Genomic DNA, 15100 nt, shown 5'->3' with positions numbered 1-15100 from the left:
GGTTCTTTTCTCCCGCAGAGTCACATACATCTTTGCTCCAGCAAAGAAATAAGTTTGCAGCATCAGGTGATGGTTCTACATCAGAATCAACCTGCATTTCAGAGAGGGGATATCCTCTCATTTTTAAATATTAGAAACATGTCAGTTGAGAGTGGAAAGATCCAAGTTTTTCCAAAAAGATTTGTGAAAAGGGAAGCCTGCATAGAGGAAGCAGAAACCTCGGAAGCAGCAGAAGAGCGGGCCAAAAGCCTTCAGAAGCCCATCACAGCGCTCTCCAACATCTCCATCTTTGAGTTGACTCACGACTCTCCCCAGCATAAAGAAAAACTAGATGATCTATTAAGAAAGATCAAAGTAAAGCCGGGCACCACGCCCGAAGACATGGCGCAGATAGTAAACCAAGCAATGACTAACGCGCCTATTACCTTTTCAGATGAGGACTTGCCTAAGCCTCATTCATTCCACAACAATGCATTGTATATAGTGGTCAGGACCAGGGGCATGACTGTCCCGCACGTACTCATTGATGGGGGCAGCAGTTTGAATATTTGCCCAGAAATGACAGCGAAAGCATTGGGATTAAAGGAGGAAGAATATGTGCCTGATCCCATCACCATCTATGGCTTCGATAATCATGGGCAAACTGCCAAAGGCAAAGTCTTTTTGGAAATCTTCATCAACTACTCAGTGCATACTGTGTTGTTCCATGTCGTCAATGTACCACCGACTTACAATCTTCTGTTGGGACGAACATGGATCCACAATGCCAATGCCGTCCCATCAACTCTCCACCAGTGCATCAAGTGGTCTAAGGGTGGAATGATCACCACCATTTTGGGTGAAGATCCTGAAGAGAGGCTGCCACAGCCTATGATTCCTCGTCCGACATTCACAGCTGATATTCCAAGCATCCGAGAAGCGGATGAGATCAATCTCAGTGACAGTCTAGAGATGCTGAAGCTAAAAGATGTCATGGAAGAAGAAAATGTCGCAGCCACGGTCCAATGGCAGGGACCTTGTTTCTTCAAGTTAGGAGGACGCATTGATTACGCCTCCTTCAAAGATCACCCTTTATTCCCCCAGTTCTCCAAAGCCAGAAAGGAATTTGACCTACTGATAAAACATGGATACCAGCCATTCCGAGGCATGGGGAAAGATGAAGACGGCATGATAGAGCCCATCATTCCAGTTCGGCATGCGGACAGTTCAGAGTTGGGGTTCACCGGCCAAGATTCCAGCAAAAAAAACAGTTTTTGTCAAAGGAAACAAGTGAAGATGATGCCTTAGTTTTCCTGCTTTCTTTTATTCTCTTTTTTTGTAGGGACAATACAGTCCCATCTTTTGTTAAAATCTTGTAAATACTTTACTTCAATCAATGAAAGATCAAAATTTTCTCTTCAAGTATCCATCAATTCCTTCTCATACTTTGTCTATATCATCACTCTTGCTTTATATAAAAATTTTGATTTGGCTCATCATACTTTCTCTTAAAAACAACCGCTTTTTGGCATTTTCAGGACCATTAACTCCTGAATCAATGACAAGATTTGTTATCAATCCCAAGTATCTAAAATTGGCAAGGTTTCCTGAGATGAAAGACAGAGCAGAGGTCAGTCAGGCAACAGAGCAGACTGAAGAGCCAGCTGAATTTGATTCCACTATTCAGAATTTACCAGAATTTGCTCACATTCAGAAGCAGAATGAACCATCAGCCTTGGTTCATGATCCAACTGAGGATATCAACATTGGGTCGGAAGATGATCCAAAGATTCTCAAAATTGGGTCGAGCCTAAGCGAAATTGAAAAAGCTAGACTCATCCAATTCCTCCAAAGGCATCAGGAAGTATTTGCCTGGACTTACGAAGATATGCCAGGGTTGGATATCAAACTGGTTGAGCATCGACTCAAGTTGAAACCAGAAGCCAGACCAATCAAGCAGAAATTGAGGAAATTAGACCCTCGAATTGAGCAACAAGTCAAAGAAGGACTGGAAGATTTATTGAAAGCAGGCTTCATCCGGGCCATTGATTACCCAGATTGGTTGGCAAATATCGTAGCAGTCCCTAAAAAGAATGGAAAAGTTCGGATCTGCATTGATTTCAGGGATCTCAATAAGGCTACCCCGAAAGATGATTATCCACTTCCTAATATTGACCTCTTGATCGATAGCACAGCAGGTCACGCCATGTTTTCTTTCATGGACGGATATTCAGGTTATAATCAGATCAAGTTGGCCGTTCGTGATCAGTCGAAGACCTCATTTACTACTCCATGGGGAACCTTCTGCTATACAGTTATGCCATTTGGGCTAAAAAATGCCGGGGCGACTTATCAAAGGGCAATGGCCGTTATTTTCCACGATCAAATGCACAAGAATATGGATGCGTATGTGGATGACATTTTGGTTAAGTCTAAAGAAGAAGATGATCACCTCGATGCTCTTAGTCAAGTTTTTGAAAGACTTATTCTTTACAAATTGAGGCTTAACCCTCAGAAATGTGTTTTTGGAGTAGAGTCCGGCAAACTGCTCGGCTTTATTATCAGCAAGAAAGGGATCGAGGTGGATCCGGCTAAAGCAAAAGCCATTATTGACATGCCGCCTCCAACTAATCTGAGAGAGCTGCGAAGCCTTCAAGGGCGTATTCAGTCTATTCGCAGGTTCATCTCCAATTTGGCTATGAGATGTGAGCCTTTTAACCACTTGCTGAGAAAAGGAGTTAAATTTGAATGGGGATCAGAATGTCAGCTCTCGTTCGAGCGCATCAAGCAGTATCTCCTTAATCCACCAGTTTTAAAGCCGCCTAAGCTGGGAAAGCCTCTCTTGCTATATATTTCAGTCAATCAAAATGCCTGTGGTGGATTCCTCGCTCAGTATGAAGAAGGCAGTTTGATAGAGCACTCCATCTACTACGTGAGCAAAACATTCATTGATTATGAAAAGAAGTATTCTCAGATGGAGAAGACTTGTCTAGCTCTGGTCTGGATGTGCCAAAAATTGAGACATTACTTGTTGGCTTCTGAAATTAAGTTTCTTTCAAAGCTCAATCCGCTCAGATACATTCTTGAACAACCTTTTCTCACTGGACGAATCGCAAAGTGGCAAGTCCTGTTGATGCAATATGACTTAGAGTATGTTTCTCAAAAGTCGATTAAGGGCCAAGCGATCGCAGATCAGCTGGCAGATTTCCCTCTGACAGAAGAAATTAAAACAGAGGATGATTTTCCTGACGAGCACATCTGTAATGTCCAACAGCCCCCAGTTTGGAACTTGTTCTTCGATGGCTCTAAAAATATGTCTGGCATCGGGATTGGAGTCCTGTTGATCACTCCAGAAAAAGAAATGATCCCTTATTCTCTTAAACTTGGTTTCCAATGCACTCATAATATGGCCGAGTATGAAGCTTTAATACAAGGCCTCAAAATTCTGCAATGTTTCAATGTCAAGAGAGTGCACGCCTTTGGCGACTCACTACTTGTTGTCAGTCAAGTTAACATTGAATGGCAAGTGAAAGATCCCAAATTGATCCCATATCAGAAGATCGTCTTAGCTCTTGTTGACAGCTTCGAAGAATTTCAGCTTAATCACATCAGAAGAGAGCATAATCAGATAGCCGATGGCTTAGCCAGTTTGGGCTCCATTTTATCATTCAAAGGTGGTGAGTCATGTCGCTCTTTCGAAGTTGGCAGACTCGAACAACCCGCTTTCGATTCAATTATGCAAGTAAATCAGGTCAATCAGAAGGAGGAGCCTTGGTATCAAAGTATCAAGAATTTCATTGAGTCTGGTGAATTTCCACCAGAAATGCCTAAAAGGGAGCAACGTGCAATCCAGCGTATGTCTACCCGATATTTCATTCTCGCCAATGTCCTCTACCGCCGTGGATTCAGTTCTGAGTATTCAAGGTGCTTAGACAAAGAAGAAGCTATGGAAGTTATCCAAGAGGCACATGAAGGGATTTGTGGTGGTCATGCTGGCTATCAAACTCTCGTCAAGCAGATCGTTCGAGCAGGGTACTATTGGAATACCATGCAGCAAGACTATCATGGATTTGTGAAAAAATGCGTCAAGTGCCAATTACACGCGCCTTATATTCATGCTCCGGCCACATATCTACAATCAGTTGCTTCTCCTTGGCCATTTTCTATGTGGGCATTCGACATTGTCGGCCCGATTACTCCTTCTGCTTCTAACGGCCACAAGTATTTCCTAGCTGCGACAGAGTACTTCACGAAATGGGTTGAAGTTGTTACTCTACGCACTGTAGAAGGCCGCCATGTGGTTTCTTTCATTCATAAGAACATTCTTTGCCGCTTCGGCATACCACATGATATTGTCTCAGATAATGGAACCCATTTCAAAAATGAGAGGATGAAAACCTTCTGTTCTAAATTCAGAATTTCTCATCACTTCTCAACTCCTTATTATCCTCAAGGGAATGGCCAAGCAGAGGCCACCAATAAGATCTTGATTCGTATTTTGGAAAGGACTGTGAAGACAGGTCGAGATTGGCACGAGAAAATTCATGACGCGCTTTGGGCATATCGGACCACCATTCGGACTCCGACTAATGCCACTCCTTCAGAACTCGTTTACGGGACTGAAGTGGTGTTACCTCTCCATATCCAAAAGCCCGCTCTCAAATTCGCTTCTCTCATAGAATTGCCACTTGATCAGTATCAGCAGCAGAGATTGGTGCAACTAGATTTACTGGATGAAAAGAGGCTCAAAGCAGCAGAGCACGCTCAAGCTTATCGACAGAGGATATCTCGACATTATGCCAAGTCTGTCATTGAGAGAAAATTTCGAGTTAACGATTTGGTGCTCAGATCGACAGCTCATCTCAAGCATCGACCACAAGGCAAGTGGTCACCCAATTGGGAAGGCCCTTATGTGGTTAAGGAAGCTTTGCCTCGCAATTCGTACCGTCTAATCAATGCAGATGGGGTGGAGATGCCAGATCCCATCAATGCTCTGCATTTGAAGAAATTTTATACTTAGAATTTTCATTCAAAAATCTTTTGTACTATTCAAAGAGCCATTTCAATAAAAATAATGATCTTCTATCAATTCTTACATTCTCCTCCATGATACTGGGGCATTTTATTTTAATCCATAATCATCTTCTTCCATCATATGCAGGCAGGATTAGACGAAAGTTCCTCTCCTCAAATTTTGATAATTCTTAATTGGTCCTGTGATTTTTATTGTCTTTTCATTTGATTCATTTTGCTTTGATCAGATTTACATCAAGCTAATGCTCGTTTATGTCAAGTTTTAACAAATTTTCCAATCTTATTAAAAAAAATTTCTCTACTTTTATCTTCAAATCACCCCTTTCAGGATAAGGGATAAACCTGATGCCTCCTTTCAATGAGGTATTCTTCCTTTTATTTCCCCCGTTCAGGATAAGGGGATAAATCCTGAATTATCTTCTAAAAACTCATTTTGAAAAATCTAAGCTCATCTTCAAAACCCAGTTCTCGCACTGGTTGTTTTCAAACTTTTCAATCATATATGGAGCACATCTGAAAAACCCGGTTCTCACACCGGTAACCTTCTAAAATCAGTCTTCTGACCAAAGACCTTTCTCCTTCTAAATTCAAGTTCTGACTTATTCCCAAAACTTCATGTATTTTTCAAAAGATCCAGCTTTTGCCGGTCATGTATTTCCAAAGGATCCAGCATCTCGCTGGTCATATATTTCCAAAAGATCCAGCATCTCGCTGGTCATGTATTTCCAGAGGATCCAGCATCTCGTTGGTCCTGTATTCCAAAAGATCCAGCTCCCGCTGGTCGTGTATTCCAAAAGATCAAACCCTTAGGGTGCGACTCCTCAATTCTATCATTTCAAGGTCTTCAATTCTATCAGTTTTCCAACCTCTGGTTGTAATATCCTCAAAGTCTTATCATTTTCTCAACCCTCGGGTTATAATCTCCCAAATTCAATCACTTTCAAACCATCAGATTAAATCCTTCATTCTCAAAATCCAGTATTTTTCAACTGGTCGGGATTTGAAATCCAGTTTTCATAACTGGTCGGGATTTGAAATCCAGTTTTATAACTGGTCGGGATTTGAAATCCAGTTGTCATAACTGGTCGGGATTTGAAATCCAGTTTTATAACTGGTCGAGATTTGAAATCCAGTTTTATAACTGGTCGGGATTTGAAATCCAGTTGTCATAACTGGTCGGGATTTGAAATCCAGTTTTATAACTGGTCGGGATTTGAAATACAGTTATCACAACTGGTCGGGATTTGAAATCCAGTATTTTTCACTGGTTGGGATTTGAAATCCAGTGTTTTCACTGGTCGGGATTATCAAAAATCCAGTTTCTCATAAACTGGTCGGGATTTCCAAAACCTAATATATTTCATCTGTCCAGTTTTCTAAAGTCTGATTTCTTGCACCATTTCTTTAAATTACAGCTAAATGTCTCATCAAAATCTATATTGAGTGATTATTTCATAAGAAATTCGTGAAAACTTTGCCAATTTGCTAAAAGCATTAGTTGATTCTAAAAGTCTGACTGCACGAAAAGAATTTTCTCAGATTACCTCTTCTATTTCCTTCCAAAAAAAGGTGGAACTTTTCGCGAAAAGAGGTAAAATTCAAATCTTTTCCTGTTGATCAACCAAAAGGATGTAAGAAATGTCCTCGATATGATCAATAAAAGAAATCTTCAATGATGTTGAAAAGCCAGAAGAGAATTGATATTGATCTTGGCTATGACGCATGTTTTAAAAATGATTTTCTGACAATCAGGCAGTGGAAATATCTTGAGCTATAAAAAAGAATCCACTCAACCCATCCCTTCTCATTTTCGTTTAAAAGTTGCAATCAAATATCCGCAAAAGGGATCTCTCAATTGTCGTCAAGATGAAGGCGAATTAAGCGAGTAGACCCCCGGGGCCAAAGAAGATTTGAAACATCTCCAAGATGACGGAGTTTGTGACGGATCCTTCCAGGGAAAGTTCAGATCACCGTCGAGATGAAGGCGAGTGTGATGAACCTACCAACAAACCCTAAAAGATATTTGATTTCTGCTATCGTCTAAAGACCTTTTGAGCCAGTGAGATCAATAGAACCCCTGAGATAAAAGAAGGATCGGAACATCTCCAAGATGAAGGAGTTTGTGACGTGCCCTTCCCTGAAAAAAGAGAAAAAGTCAGGACATCCAAATGAAGGATGATAAGAAAAACCCGAGAAAGCCCAATGACTCAAAAAAAAAAAAAGTGCAAAAGATCATCGTGGGAAAACACCCAGATATCAAACTGTCGAAATTGCCAGAAGTCATCTTTTCTCATGCAAAATTCTTTTATCAATATCTCTTCATTTTCTGCTTTTATGAAATTAAGAATATTTCTTTTATTCTCATATCTGGGAAATGGATAACTTCCTTGAAGAAAATCATCAAGTGCCAAAATTTTGAATTTGACTCTTATAACTGAGGAGTTAACCTCATTTGGGGGAAATACTCTAGGTAAAAGAGAGAATATCTTTCGCACGTACGTGCATATTTCCAAGCGTTTGAACCAGCTATAATTTTATCTTATTGGCAAAATTTTCTAGCTATTCCAAGAATTAAATAAACATTCAATACTCATTTTGATACAACCTAGCGTTGTTTGTATTTCCCAAAAAGAGTTGCCTCAGAAGGAAGTATCTCTTCCTGTCCCATCACAGTTTTCTCATTGAAGAATTCCGTATGGACAACCCACTCAGGATAAGGGTCAAACCTGAACCATTTGCGAAAGATCATTAATTTCAAAAGTTATTTCAGTCTCAGCAATGAGACGCCCAATTTCTTCCCCTTTTCAAAGCTTTAGGGAATCTATATTTCCTCCTTTCGCAAAAACCCCTCTCGGATTTGTTCGTCCAAATTCCGAAGGTCCCATCGTGCTTTCTCCATTTTTTGAGAAACCCGTATGGTAGATTTCCCATCCAGATTAAAAGTTAACCAGGAACCTCGCTTCGCGAGGTATCTTCCTTACAGATTTGGGTTAAACCTGAGTCTCGTTCCAATGAGATTCCTCGTTTTGACAAGATGTTTTCTTCCAGTCCCATCATGGTTCTTCCCGTCAAGGAACCCATGCTCTGTATATCCATCCAGGATAGGATTTCACTCAAGCTTTAATTCACGAGGCATTTCTCAAAATGTCCCATCAAGGTCCTCATGTATTCCTTTCCTCATCTGATTCATCTTGATATATCTTCGTCCCATCCAGGTTAAGGGCTAAACCTGAATCATTCCGATAAGAGTATCTGGTCTCACCCATGAGACCTGATCAAAATTCTCATTTCCCACCATTTCAGAATTTCCATCTAAAGTCCCATCACGATTTCCTCATCTTTTACTCAATCATATCATTTCGAGGATTTCGTCTCCCCAAAACCATTTGGGATAAGGTTTTTAAGCCTGAAGAGCCATATCTCCAAAATAATTCTTCCACACCCAGTTCAGACCTGCTGACTGGGGCATTTTTTTCAAAATTTGGAGTGTTGTCTTTGCCACTAAGCTCGGCTCTCAACCGGCTTAGTAGCAAAGAGGGGCATCTGTGAACACCCCAAATTTTCCAAAAAAATCCAAAAATGACCTTTTTGCCCCTGACCTCCGTCCTCTGAATAATCGGGTAAATTTTTAACCAAAAATTTCATTCATCCCCTGGATTCGTTAGAATCCGGACCCAAAGTCTTAGCTCTGACCCAATTTTGATCCAAATCGGATCCGATCTCCCGCTTTGAGAAAAATTTCAAAAAAATAAGAACCCGAATTCTCAAAAGACTCTTTTATAAATGTTTTTGCAAAACTACAAAAAAATTCAGTTTTAAAAATCTTTATTTCTCGTAAATCTTAGGATTTTTTACAAAAACAAAAAATAGAGAGATAACACCAAAAACCAAAAAAATGGAAGAATTGTGAGAAAAAAAATGAATTAGTTTAAACTTTAAAAGTCAAATTTTCGCTAAAAAGCCCTGAGAGCCTATTTTTGTAAAAACTCAAAAAACCAGAGGGGTCATACGCAAAATCCTCTTTTAGGGTTTTAAAACCCTTCGTAAATGAGAAAGAGACGAAAGAGAGCCGCCTCCCTCACTCTGGTATCTCGCCTCCATTGCCGCTCGATCCATCTCCTTCTCCACCTTCCATCACCAACGGATTCACCTCATCCCGTTCATCACCAACAACCCTCACCATCTCGAACCTTCCTCTCCCTCTTTAAAAGGAGGCATGCAGGGCTCCCGAGGGGCATCCGTTTTCACCCCAGCCCCTCTCCTCTCAATCGACAACCACTTCTTCACCTCCGCATTGCCCCATTTCTCGATCTTCTTCCTCCTTCTCTCTCCCTTTCTCCTTCTTCTTAGTTTCCTGGTCTTTTTCCCTAACCAATCGAAGATTAACTATCACTCAGGAGTGCTACGATGGTCAGCCCCCTGCAGCTTTATAACAGAAGAGCCTCTTCCCTCCCAATCGGAGTATAGATCGCGATCACAGAGGGCATCGAAGGATCAACTCTATCCTTCTACCATCGGATCTTCCATCAAATTACGGTAGGTAACACCCTTCTTCTTCCCTTTATTTTAATTTTTCGATTGTCTTATTTCTTTTACGTTTTCTCATCGTAGCTCTTTTAATTCTTCATGATTTTCTTCCCCTTTCCCTCCCTTTCCTGTTGCTTATCGTATTTGTCCCTGATTTTCTTAAGTTTTCCTTCCTTTTCTTTTATTTTGATTTTCTATAGGAATTTCATATTATCACCTTTCCTGTTTTGAATTTTGTTTTCCCCTCAAGGCATTAAGGATGGGATCGACCTGCATATAGCAGGATCGACCCATCCATTGCTACATTAACGGGACCTTCTGGTTCCGACATTCATTTTTCTTTCCCCCAATTTATCTCTGAACTTCCTTTTGATTTTTTTTTTAATTTCTGTGTAACATGGATTCCCTGTCTCTACACGATTAATTTCTCATTCTGATGTAATGCTATCACTGTCATTCTTTTTTTTTTTTTTTCTCTTTTCCTTTTCCTTCTTTCAAGTTCAGTAACGTATTTCATTTGATTGATTCCTTATCTTAGAGTTTATAGCATCGTATTTAGTTTAGTACCGCATCTGCATTGGGTTTAATACAGCATTAGGATCATTCCTTTCGTTAAAATCCCTGTTCTTTTGCCATTTGATATTGCATTGCTATTGTCAAAATAATCTGCTCATACCTGTTTTCATCAGTAGTTCTGCATCCTGTATTTCGGAAACTAGTTGCATCTTATGTTTCAGTATAGTTCACACAGAGGAATAATCCCATGAACGAGAGTTTATTGGTCCTTCGTTTAACGAGATTCACAAATTCTGGATGCTGCCTTGTCAAAAAAAAAAAGAGGGGTAAAAGAGGAAAAACAAAAGCTACAACAGCGTCAAAGGCTTGACGTGCTTACTAATGGAGGGGGGAATACTGCACTTTTGCCCTCTTGGTCTGGTGTTTTGCTCTCAAGAAAAGACGGGCCTGCATTGATTGGAGCTCTTATTGAATTTCTCAACAAGGCATTGGATGATAAATGGACTTCTGAATTTGCCACGATGGATGTTAGAGTGACATCCAACGCCATTGTTTTTAGATTCAGATCAGAGTTGAAGTAGCATCCAACGTGTGACCAGGATTCCCTACAGAGGTGGGCTTTGTGCTGATTTGTATTCCCCTTTCAAACCACAGTCCAACGTCTATACCCATAGGTATTTAATTCCCTGCTCTTGCCATTTGTTACAAACTTACTCCATCCCACCATCTCCATTCCCTTAACACCTCGGACTACTGAAATATGACACTCTGAACTAATGCTTCTAATTGCTGATAGGAGAGTTGCTTGCAATAGATTTTATTTGTTAACCATGTCTTTCCAGGTTATTGTCAGTTGTTAAGAGTGCCCTTCAGCTACTCGTGTCCTCAGTTTTTTTTTTTTTTTATATAATCTTATGGATAACATCTCTGGTTGCCCCCAATGTTGGAATATCCTCTGTGGGATGTATAGTTATCATTGAGAGCATATATGGTTCTCAGCCAAAAAAAAAAGAAAAGAAAAGGGGGCGTCATTGGCCCAATGCTGGATTGATGGGTTTATGATGATTGATTCAGGTTGCTTCCATGTTGGCAGCTTGATAGAGGTATCGTGCGCCAAGCATATCGTGCTCTGAAGGTAATTTTAGTATTTTTTTTTTTGGTTCATTAGATATAGAAATGGAAATTGCTGAGAATTTAATTTGCTGAATGTGATATGTGCTTTTGAATATTTTGAAACGTGAAGCAAGCTCATTGGTTATTGGTTCCAACCATTACATTTTGGGTGTCAGTAGCATAAAGGATGGCTTGGGGTTTTTTTTAGTCTCTGCTGAATGTGTTGATAGATGTTTTAGCATATAACTGTGCTCTCACACCCTGTGCTTCACACGGTTGGTGGTTATTGGGACTTAATTTGAATGGACAACCTCTGGGTTGTCATCCATAGTATTCCAGTTCCTGGCCCATATGAAATACATTACTAGTGCTTCATCATCACTGCCTTAATGCCTCAGCAGATCAAATACTTAAGTTACTGAACAACATATAACTAGTTTGAAAAGTTGATCTATCCAAAATCAAAGTTGTGCTAATATACTGGTTGGGGACTTACCTGGTTAGGCTGTGTTAGAAATGACTCAACACTATGAAGGATCTACTAGTTTAAATCTATGTTAGATTTTTTTTAATGATGTATCAAAATTCGTGGATGGGTGTTGCCAGAACACGCCCACTGATATCATCAAAGCTCAGCTGCCAGTATCGCTATAGGTCAACCTACAACAGTCAAAAGTAATAGCTTCCCCATTTATTACCCTGTCATCTCCCTGTTACAGTTTTTTTTTTAGCAGTGGTAGGAGCATACCCTGTTCCCTCTGTACATTTCCATCAGCCTCCTAAGATCCAACCCTATTTCAACTGCTACTACTTACCCATATCGTTTTACCTTCTTCATCACCTCATACTCCATCATTCCCTTCCAGAACAAAAACTGTAAAATTCTTTTGGTTGATAGCCTACTTGCAAAATCCCCTTTTACTTAATACTTTTTAGCATCTATTTTCAGTCATTATCCTCATATCATCCATATACCTTTTATGTCTCATCATCAGTTTAGGGTATCATGTATAGATGCATAGCATTCGTTTTCTCAGTAGCTTGGTCTATTACACGTATACTTCAATATATATACTTTATCATCATCATACATTGTTTATACATTTTATGTATATTTCTTCATTAACATTCATATATCATCATATACATTCTAGTTTTATTATAACCTTTGAATTTCTCTTCATACATGGTGGTTTTGCCATATAATAACCTTATTTTGCAGGAAATACATATAAGATGCTGATCTCCTTCTTAGATTATGGATATTAACTTCGAATTTCAAATTCAAAGTTGTAATAGCTAGATGATAATGAGAAGCTTTACTTTCCAGTTTTAGATTAAAATGTATGTGCATATAGATCTCAAATTGTTTGTTCCATATCATTTTATTTTATTTCTCAAATCCCCACAATGGTGAAACACGAATAGCACGTGCACCATTTCATAAAAGGTAAGTTAATTCTAAGTTGATGATTTACACCAACGGCCATAGTCGGGGTGCAAACAAGACTTAGTATTCTTATCTTTTATGAAATAACACTGGATCCACACTGGATCCTCTTTAAAAAAAATCATCATATTCTTCAAATATTTCACCTTTTATTAGAGTTTAACTTAGAAATAATTCAATATATATACCAATGGCCATAGTCAGGGTATATTGAGAGTTAATTCCATTTTAAACTCTATAAAAGCACAAAATATGTTTCATTCTTCACCTGAGTTTAAATATAGATTATTATATAATATATTCAATGACCATAGTCAAGGATGTATTATATCTTCAATCTTATTTCAATTCATGTAAAGAATGAAATACAATTTTCAAAATCTAATTTCAAAATTTAAATTCATTCATCATTTAGGGTAGAATTGCATCATATTTTCAAAATTTTCCTTTTCGAAATTTCAAGTGATTATCCATCTTCATTTCTCAGATCAAATCTTATTCAAATCCAAATCTATTTCATTTCAATACTCAAAAATTCAATTTCAAAGCCCAATTCGACTTTGAAATTCCAAAATCATTTTATATTCAAACTTCAATTCAAATCAAAATTCAAAATCAAAGTTCAATTTAACTTTGAAGTTATCCTCTGATTTCAAAATCAAATTCATCCCCCTTATCTTCAATCAAAGTTTGGGTTTGAATCTCAAGTTTAAATTTGGGTTTCTAAAAAACCCAGATCCACCTTTAAAGGACCTATTTGGACTTCTCAAAACCCAAATCCAAAATCAAATCCTAGTCTCAACTTGGATTCAGGTTTCCAAGTATAGGACTCCATTCCACTTTGGATCTCCAATCACGGATCCAAATTCCATTTAGGATTCAAATCCTTATTCTACTCTGGATCTCCCATCACAGATCCAAATTCCATTTAGGGTCCAAACCCTTATTTCACTTTGGATCTCCAATCACAGATCCAAATTTCATTTAGGATCCAGATCCAATTCTACTTTGGATCTCAAACTTCAGATCCAAAATCCAATTCTTAGGATCTAGAATCCAATCCTACTTTGGATCTCAGACTTCAGATCCAAATCCATTCTAGGATCTAGAACCCAATGCTACTTTGGATCTTAGACTTCAGATCCAAAATCCATTTAGGATTCAGATCCCATTCTACCATTGGATCTCAGATTCAGATCCCAATTCCAATCCTTAGGATCCAGAATCCAACTCTACTTTGGATCTCAGACTTCAGATCCAAAATCCATTCTTTAGGATCTAGAACCCAATTCACCTCGGACCTTGGATTTCAGATCCAAGTCAAGTTTAGGATCCAGAATCCAATTCTACTTTGGATCTCAAACTTCAGATCCAATTCCATCTTAGGATCCAGAGTCCAACCCTATCTCGGATCTCAGATTTCAGATCCAAATACCTTCTTGGATTCCACACCTTGAATCTAATTCCATTCAAAATTCCAAGTCCAAGTTCCACTTTGAATTCCAATTCTCAAAGCCAGTCTCATTTTTTTCATTCAAACCAAAGTTCCTATTTCAGATCTTAAATCCAAAAATCAACTCAAAACTCTATTCAGAATCCAGAATTTGGATTCGGATTCCAACTGTTCCAAATCCCATTCCTCAATTCCTTTAGATCCCCCACACTTCCTTCTAACTTCAAAAACTTCAAAGTTAGAATTCAATTCCATTCCAAAGTTCAAACTTCCAAATTCAAAGTCCATTTATGACTTTGAAATTTTCTTTCTTTCAGTTTTAAGATCATTTCTCTCAAAGATCCAAATTCATTTTCCTAAGCTCTGATTATTCTAAAAACTTAGAACTTAAAATCTTAAGTTCTAAGTTAGAAAACATTTCTTCACTTTATCTGATTCACTTGGAAATTCTTCAAAATATTTTCAAAAAGAGCATACATCTTTGCATTTGCACAAGCATGATTCATTGTGCATTTTAGACTTAGGATAAATACTTAGATAAATTCATTGCAAAGCAAAAGGCATTAATTCGACACTTGATTCGATTACCCCTGGTAAAGGCGCCAGGAACGGTCGAACCTCGTACCGACGAGCGGATCCCGTCTCCCAGTTTTCCCGCAAATATTTCAAAAACGGAGGCGAGTTATTTCAAAATATTTTCAAAATTAAGGTCAAGTGAGACCCGCAAAAGAGTTCCTCTTCTCTTCTCTTCTTTCTCTTCTCTCTTTCTTTCCGTCTTTTATCTTTCTCCCTTCAAAAAGGAGGAAAATAAGAGGTAGGAAAGGAAAAGAGAAGGAAGAGAGAGAACATTATGAGAGGAAAATTTTTTGCGATGATCACAGTTTTGGCGACCGAGATGGGACACGTCTCCGTCCGGTCGAATTATGCCTTTTCTTTTGCTTTGATATTATCTAAGTCTTTATTCTACATATGTCAGCTACATTTTCATGCAAACCTTAGGAGCCTAGACTCTGTCCTAAAGCTGACAT

Source organism: Nuphar pumila, chromosome 17 (assembly GCF_984573655.1).
Source record: "Nuphar pumila chromosome 17, dmNupPumi1.hap1.1, whole genome shotgun sequence".
NCBI classification, from domain to species: domain Eukaryota; kingdom Viridiplantae; phylum Streptophyta; class Magnoliopsida; order Nymphaeales; family Nymphaeaceae; genus Nuphar; species Nuphar pumila.
The sequence above is the reverse complement of the archived record's forward strand: the minus strand, read 5'-3'. Positions refer to the sequence as shown.